The sequence below is a fragment of the Alexandromys fortis genome, unplaced genomic scaffold (assembly GCF_014885135.2).
Source record: "Alexandromys fortis isolate MF-2015 unplaced genomic scaffold, M_Fortis_MF-2015_v1.1 scaffold_37, whole genome shotgun sequence".
Lineage (NCBI taxonomy): Eukaryota > Metazoa > Chordata > Mammalia > Rodentia > Cricetidae > Alexandromys > Alexandromys fortis.
In genome coordinates, this window is record NW_026067914.1 from 2,716,496 (window position 1) to 2,723,358 (window position 6,863).

Genomic DNA, 6,863 nt, shown 5'->3' on the forward strand with positions numbered 1-6,863 from the left:
ATGAAAAAATGTTACAAAATACCGAGTGGAAAGGTGAATTTCAGAATAGTGTTTGCACAGAGCATCTCTGCAGGACAAACATAGCAGCTGTGCCACAGGGCTGCCCAGACTTCCTTCCCAACAGACCTGACAAGTGGACACCGTGACTGACAGCATCCACACAGCCAACACTGGCCAATGACGAAGCTTACTAAGCCTTTCCCTCCAATGAACTACCCTGAAAAGCAACTTCCACAGGTGTCTTCCCCAAGTCTAGCAAAAGTTTTCTGAGATCTGTGGCCCAGATGACTCAACATTTCAGAGCACCTCTGTTGAAGTTTCCTCTGAGTTCTACATCCAGAACAGCTTCAAGACTGCTGACTGAGATGATCCAGCCTCACAGAATACTCCAGTCAGGACTTAACTATAATCCTAAATTTTCTTTGGGTCTCATAAAATTATTAGCACACTCAATCAGCAGGAAGTAGCCTAGAAAATTACGCCCACATTCCCCAAAAATGGATTATGGAAGTTTTTCTTTGTTTAGTGTATTAGTTACAAGTTGTTACGGATAAATGGTCAGAAAAAAAAACTAAATAAAGGAGATTAAATCTAGGGTCTTGTTTTGAAAAAAAGGGAAATGCTGTGGGATCATGCTCTGTAAAGATTTGTCACTTTTATTGGTTTAATAAAATACAGATTGACCAGTTAGTATCCAGGCAGGAAGTTGATGCAGGGCAACCAGACTAGGAGAATTTTGGGAAGAGGAGAGGCAGAGAAACACAGTCCCAAGACAGACACAGAGGAAACAAGATGAGAATGCCTTACAGAGAAAAGGTTCCAAGCCACATGGCTAAACATAGATAAGAATTATGGGTGAATTTAAGTTGTAAGAGCTAGTTAGCAATAAGCCTGAGCAATAGCTGAACAGATTATAACTAATATAAGCCTCTATGTGTTTCTTTGGGAATGGCTGCAGGACTGGGTGGAGCAGAAACTTCCATTTATAGAACTGCTTGGTGGCATAAAGAGGTCTTCCCCACCTTTCCTCCTCCCCACTTTGCACAGGTGCCAGGTAGGCACTGGTCTGATAGTCCTTCTCCATTCTGTTTTGTCCCTCATAAGAACCTATCTTAGTTAGGGTTTTTATTGCTATGAAGAGACACCATGAGTAAGGCAACTCTTATAAAGGGAAACATTTAGTTGAGGTGGCTCACTTACAGTTTCAGAGACTCAGTCCATTATCATCATGGCAAGAAGCATGGCGACATGTAGGCAGATATGGTTCTGGCCACATCTTGATTAGAAGGCAACTAGAAGTGGTCTATGACACTGAGCATATACAGGACCTCAAAGCCCACCCCCACAGTCATACACTTCCCCCAACAAGGCCACACCTACTCCAACAAAGCAATATCTCCTGATAGTGCCAGTCCCTTTGAGGGCCATTTTTTTCAAGCCACCACAATACCTCTGTATACTTTTTACTATCTTTTGGTCTTCTAACTAAAGAATTCAAACTGGCCTGAAGGGCAACACCTACCTATCCCCACTTACAAATGTAGAGCTTGGATGGAAGGAAGGAGGTGGGATGACAGAAACTACAAATATCTTTTTCAAATTACATGGTCCTGTAACATAACGCATTCTTTAAGGTGTGTGTATGTGTATATACGGATGTGCACACGTGTGTTTATACTTGCAAAAGCAGCGAGAATTCTATTATTTTTACATTTGCACTATATACTCCAGGAGAATCGATTGGTTGACTTTGTTTTCTGATTCTATTCTAGTCCATGGCAACTGAGAAGATCTGAAAGAGGTTAGCAAATTTTATAACCTGGATAAGCCTAGGAGGGTGTTAGTTGTTATGTTTAATATTTGTGAGCTCTGGCCGGGCAGTGGTGGTGCACGCCTTTAATCCCAGCACTCGGGAGGCAGAGGCAGGCGGATCTCTGTGAGTTCGAGACCAGCCTGGTCTACAGAGCTAGTTCCAGGACAGGCTCCAAAGCCACAGAGAAACCCTGTCTCGAAAAAGAAAAAAAAAATTTGTGAGCTCTTAATCCTTGGATGCAGATACTAAAATAATGCATTCCCAATGCAAAAGGTAGCCAGTGTCCTGAGTAGAAACGCATATTGCCAACCTTCTGACGAAGAGATGCTGGATTTATATGTGTGAAATTAAATTAATCTAAACCATTTTAGTTTAGTTAGCTGGCATGTAATTGTGTGTATGTTTTCAGGGTTACCTATGAGAATGTATTTGCACATGTGTGTGGAGGCCAGCCTTGGTTGTCATTCCTTGGGAACTGTCCATTTTATATTTTGAGATAGGGTCTCTCATTAGAACCAGAGTTTAAATGGTTTAGGCTAGGACAGCTGGCCAGTGAGCCCTGGGGAATCTGCCAGTTTCTATTTCCCCCAGCACTGCAATTAGAAGCCTTTGCTACCATGACTGGATTTTTTCTTTGTTTGTTTTACATTACATGGGTATTGAGGATCAAACTCGGGTCCTTATTCTTTCTCAGTAAATGCTTAATGACCGAGCTATGTCCTCAGCACCTACCATGTAACAGCCAAAGAAAACAACTTATACATCATGCCAATCACATACAAGTAGAAAGTATGATCACTTGCAATGTAATTTAAAAGCGCATTGAAAGACTGTATACTTGAAAGTATGGACTAAGGACTGACACCAGCTGATAGCTTGTTGGAAACCATGGAAACCAAGCTACTTCTTGTAGGAGTGAAAAATCCTGGCCAAAATTTAGACTTAATAGAAAAATCTGCACAGAAAAGCCACATCTTCAGGTGATTGAGCAGCAGAAGGATGTCTGAGGAGCAGTATTACAGTTACATTACATATTTGTGTTCCCTAGAATACTATCTGTGGAATAATCCTTCTGTACACCAACCCCAGCTGGACTGGGAAGGAACAAGCATAGGACCAGACTAGTCCCTCTGAATGAGGTTGATTGTTGTATGGCTGGGGCAGACTGAGGGGCCACTGGCAGTGGCACCAGGATTTATCCCTACTTCATGTACTGGCTTTTTGGTATCCTATTCTCTTTGGGTGTGTACCTTGCTCAGCCTAGCTGTAGTAGGGGAGGGCTTGGACTTTCCACAAAGCAAAATGTCTTACCCTCTCTTAGGACTAGAGAGGGATGGGGTGGGAGGATGTGTGGAGGGAATGGGAGGAGGGGAGGGAGTGGGAATTTGGATTGGATTATTTTTTTTTAAAAAGTCTAATTAAAAAAAAGAAAAAGAAAATAAATAAGTAATGAAAAACCTCTGTAAAATATGCTGTTATTGGTTTAATAAAGATGAGTAGCCAATAGCTGGACAGGATAAGGTTAGGCAGGAAAACCAAACTAAGGACACTGGGAAGAAAGAAGGGTGGAGTCAGAGGAATCGCCAGCCAGACACAGAGAGGAAACAGAAGGTGCAAGATGAAAAAGAGGAAACACCATGTGACAAATGCATATCAATACAAATGGGTTAATTTAAGTTGTAAGAGTTAGCTAGTAATAAGCCTGAGCTATTGACCAAGCATTTATAATTAGTAAGTTTCCATGTGGTTATTTAGGAACTAGCAGGTGGGAAAGAAACATCTGTCTAGAACTATCAGCAAATAAAGGCAAGCACTGGTTAGTTTCCACTCTCAGTAAAGCTTTTATAACAGCCCAAAGTAGGATATACAGTGGAATGTGAAAATAATCACAGGCAGTGTGTATTGGAAGGCAATTCCCTTTCTGGTGCTTTGCTACATGGCTTATAACAAAGGCTGAATTTCCCAAAAGCCTCATGGAAGAGTCTATTACTATCCCTGGAGGCAAATGAGAACACTAAGGGTGAAATAGGTTGAAGGTAGCTTGCCTTGTGACACAACTAACTGGCTGTAAAGTCAGTATTTGAAACCAGGTGAGTGAGTTACTAAAGTTCAACCCCTTCCCGTCTGGCCTTGCCTCTTCTGTGGTTCATATTAAAATGGACAATGAGGAAAAAAATCATTGCTAGTAACTGTGAACTCTGGAAAAAACTGATGGAACTTCATTAGATAAGTTAGAAACTTTACAGGCAAAGTAAATCTAAACACCTACTATTTAAACTCCAGTACTTAATGACCTAGTATTGACATGAAAGGCCCCCCCCCAAAAAAAAAAAAAACTAATGGAAAGAACCCAGTCCAGGGATGGACCCTGTAGGAAGGGGAACTGATTTGCATGGTGAAAACCCAAATTTCATCTTGAATGATGGTGCGTGCCTGAAATCCCAGCAGTCAGGAGGACAGGAGAGTTGTGAGTTCAAAGCTAAGCTGAGTTATACAGTAGGCTAGGATAACAGCAGTTGGTTGCTGTTTGTGTGACTTCAAAACTACACCTACCAAATGTAAGGTGAAGTCAGTAAAACCTGGGGAGTCAGGATCATAGAATGGGGGTGGGGATGGAACTGTGAAACTGGGGTCAGCCACTAGGAAGGAAAACCTCAAGTAGGGACAAGGACGTGTGTTTCAGGGAAGGGGTTTGCTCTCAAAAGATTCTGATAAACTGTGCGCCTTATTTCCGACTCACACGGTGTTCTGTTTGTTTTGCTTCCCCCCCCCCCAAAAAAAGGTTTCCTGTCCAGAGAAGAGGGCCAAAACCTACTGTTCCCATAAATGAGCTGGAGAAGGCACACTGTGATTTCCTTCCAGAGTCAGCAAGACCCAGCCCAGGTCCCACAAACCTTTCTCTTGTCAAAGGCAGTGAGTGTCCCCAGTCACTCAGAACCACAGCCATGTTCCCGACTCGGTTCTTTTCTCATGACAAAGGCATACAAAACCTCAGCATCCATGGCCCTTCTGTGCACTGGGGATGGGAAGAGGCAGACAGTGGGTGGGGGGATGAAAACAGGATGGCTCTGATCACCTCCAGATCCACTCCAAAAACCCCTAGAATTGGAAGTGCAGCAGAGGGGCTGTGAGACTCCGATGTGACATGTCTCTGTCACTTAACTACTGGCCCATCATCCAGTCACTCCATCTCATTGATAAAATAAAGTACACAGTTCTCGGTCAAAAGTAGCAGGAAGCATTAGTATGATGTAAACAAGAAAAGTGAAACTAAGCCATAAAAAGTAACCTGGCCTAGATCCAGGTCTATTTACATCAGGGTTTGGACCTGTTGCTGCACCCCACCCCCCAGGCTCGGCTTTTTTTTTTTTTTTTTTTTTTTTTTTTTTTTTTTTTTTTTCCAGCAGAGTGCTTTAGCCTGCACCTAGGTTCTTCTTTTAACGGTGTCTGAAAGCAATCCCTGTCCCTGTGCCTCTCTGGTCACTCACTTGCCAGGCAGGACAGGTGGAAGCATCCAGCGACCAGTGCAGAACTGATAAAGGGAATCGCTGTTCTCAGGTTCTGATTTCGGCACCCACTGCTACCTCAGGGACACCGACCCGGGCGTATCGCTGGGCATCGTTGACTGTGAAGGGCACCACTTCATCCGGGCAGCTTGAGAAGAGGTACCCGCTGCTCTCTCCACCTGTGCAAAAGCGCTGCCCCCACGCTATCTCAGCCGGGTGCTCTTCTCTACGTGGAAAGGGAAGCACTCATTCCCAGAGGAAATACCAGGGCTGTGTAGGAGTTAAGGGTTGGATGCAAGAGGATGGGGCAGTCATCAACTCCCACAGGCTATTTTGAGAGAGGAGCCAATGTGACCCAAGTGGAAATCCTAACTCTGTCAACATTTCCCAAACCACTGAAGAGAACTCAAAGAATGGCGAGCCTCAAAGCAGGCCTGAACTCCGAGATACCCCAGCTACTGGCAGTACGAGAAGATCTGGTCTTTTAGAGTTACCCACTAGGTAGGCGGCACTTGTCTGGCACACCTCTTGTGGCTTGAGAGTTGGGGAAACCAACGCAGGACGGAGCAGAGCCAGGAGTCTGCGGAGCGCCGAAGCGCGGAGCTCTCCCATCGGGGAAGCGGAAGGAGGCGGCGCACGGTCCGCGAGGGTGCGGGGCTCCGGTACTCACCAGTCTGGCTAGCTGCTCCGGAGCCCGGCCGCTCTTCGGCCTGGCAGGGGCGCGGGTGCGGACGTCTGTCCCGGCGTGTGGAGGCGGCCCCGCGCCCCGGCTATGAATCAGCTGCGGGGCAGGAGTCCAGGGGCGGGAGTTACGGGAAGGCTACTTCGGGGAGGGGGGGCCCGAGGGGCCAGCACTGTTGCAATTTCCCGTCTCGCTGAGCACTTTTGGCACTCCTGGGACCCGCAGGAATTTGCCTTCTGGTCCCAGGGGGGACCGATTGGGACCCTGCAACAGGGCGCTGTTCCCGGGACAGGGCGGGCGGGACCGGTGGGAAGGGAAGTGGGAGAGGCCTGGAAAGGAAAAGCTGTGCCCAGAGAGTAGCATCCCGCTACTCTGTTAAGGACAGGGGAGGAGCCAGGACCCTGTGCCCTGGGCCAGGTACTCCTCCTGCACGGAGTCACCTGTGATGTCTGGGAGACCCAACCCAGCGGGCTCTGTCAGAAAGTTGCTTCAAAGGACAGACTCTTGGGTCAAACTGATGATCGTGTTAACTTTCGGCTTTGAGGGCAAGACAAACTTGTTGGAACAGCCATATATCCTGCGCGTTTCTCCGGAACAACCTGGAAACGCCCTGTCTGACCACGCCTCCTGCCGCTTCAGACCGGATAGCTTCCTCCACGGAGAGCCGATTTGCGTTCTCTTCTTAAAATGCAGTCTGGTCTTTACTGCTCAGGCGTTTGGAAGACATTTTTGACCTCTCTTTGTGGTTCTATGACGGGATGCCCTTAGCCAAACCGACTTTAGGAACTGGCATAAAGCGTGGCAACGCGTTCCCTTCTGCCCAGGCCCAGAAGCTGGGAGAACCGCCCACCTGCACGTTACA

At 46.3% G+C, this 6,863-nt stretch overlaps 1 protein-coding gene across 1 annotated transcript in view; it reads right to left on the minus strand.

Annotated features, from left to right (window-relative positions):
• Positions 1-6,597, minus strand: part of Osmr (oncostatin M receptor) — a 52,770-nt gene extending 46,173 nt beyond the window's left edge. Inside the window, exon 1 of the mRNA XM_050138940.1 lies at positions 5,990-6,597. The gene's annotated coding sequence lies outside the window, so the exon portion shown is untranslated. The remainder of the gene's footprint in view (positions 1-5,989) is intronic.
• Positions 6,598-6,863: the final 266 nt, after the last annotated feature.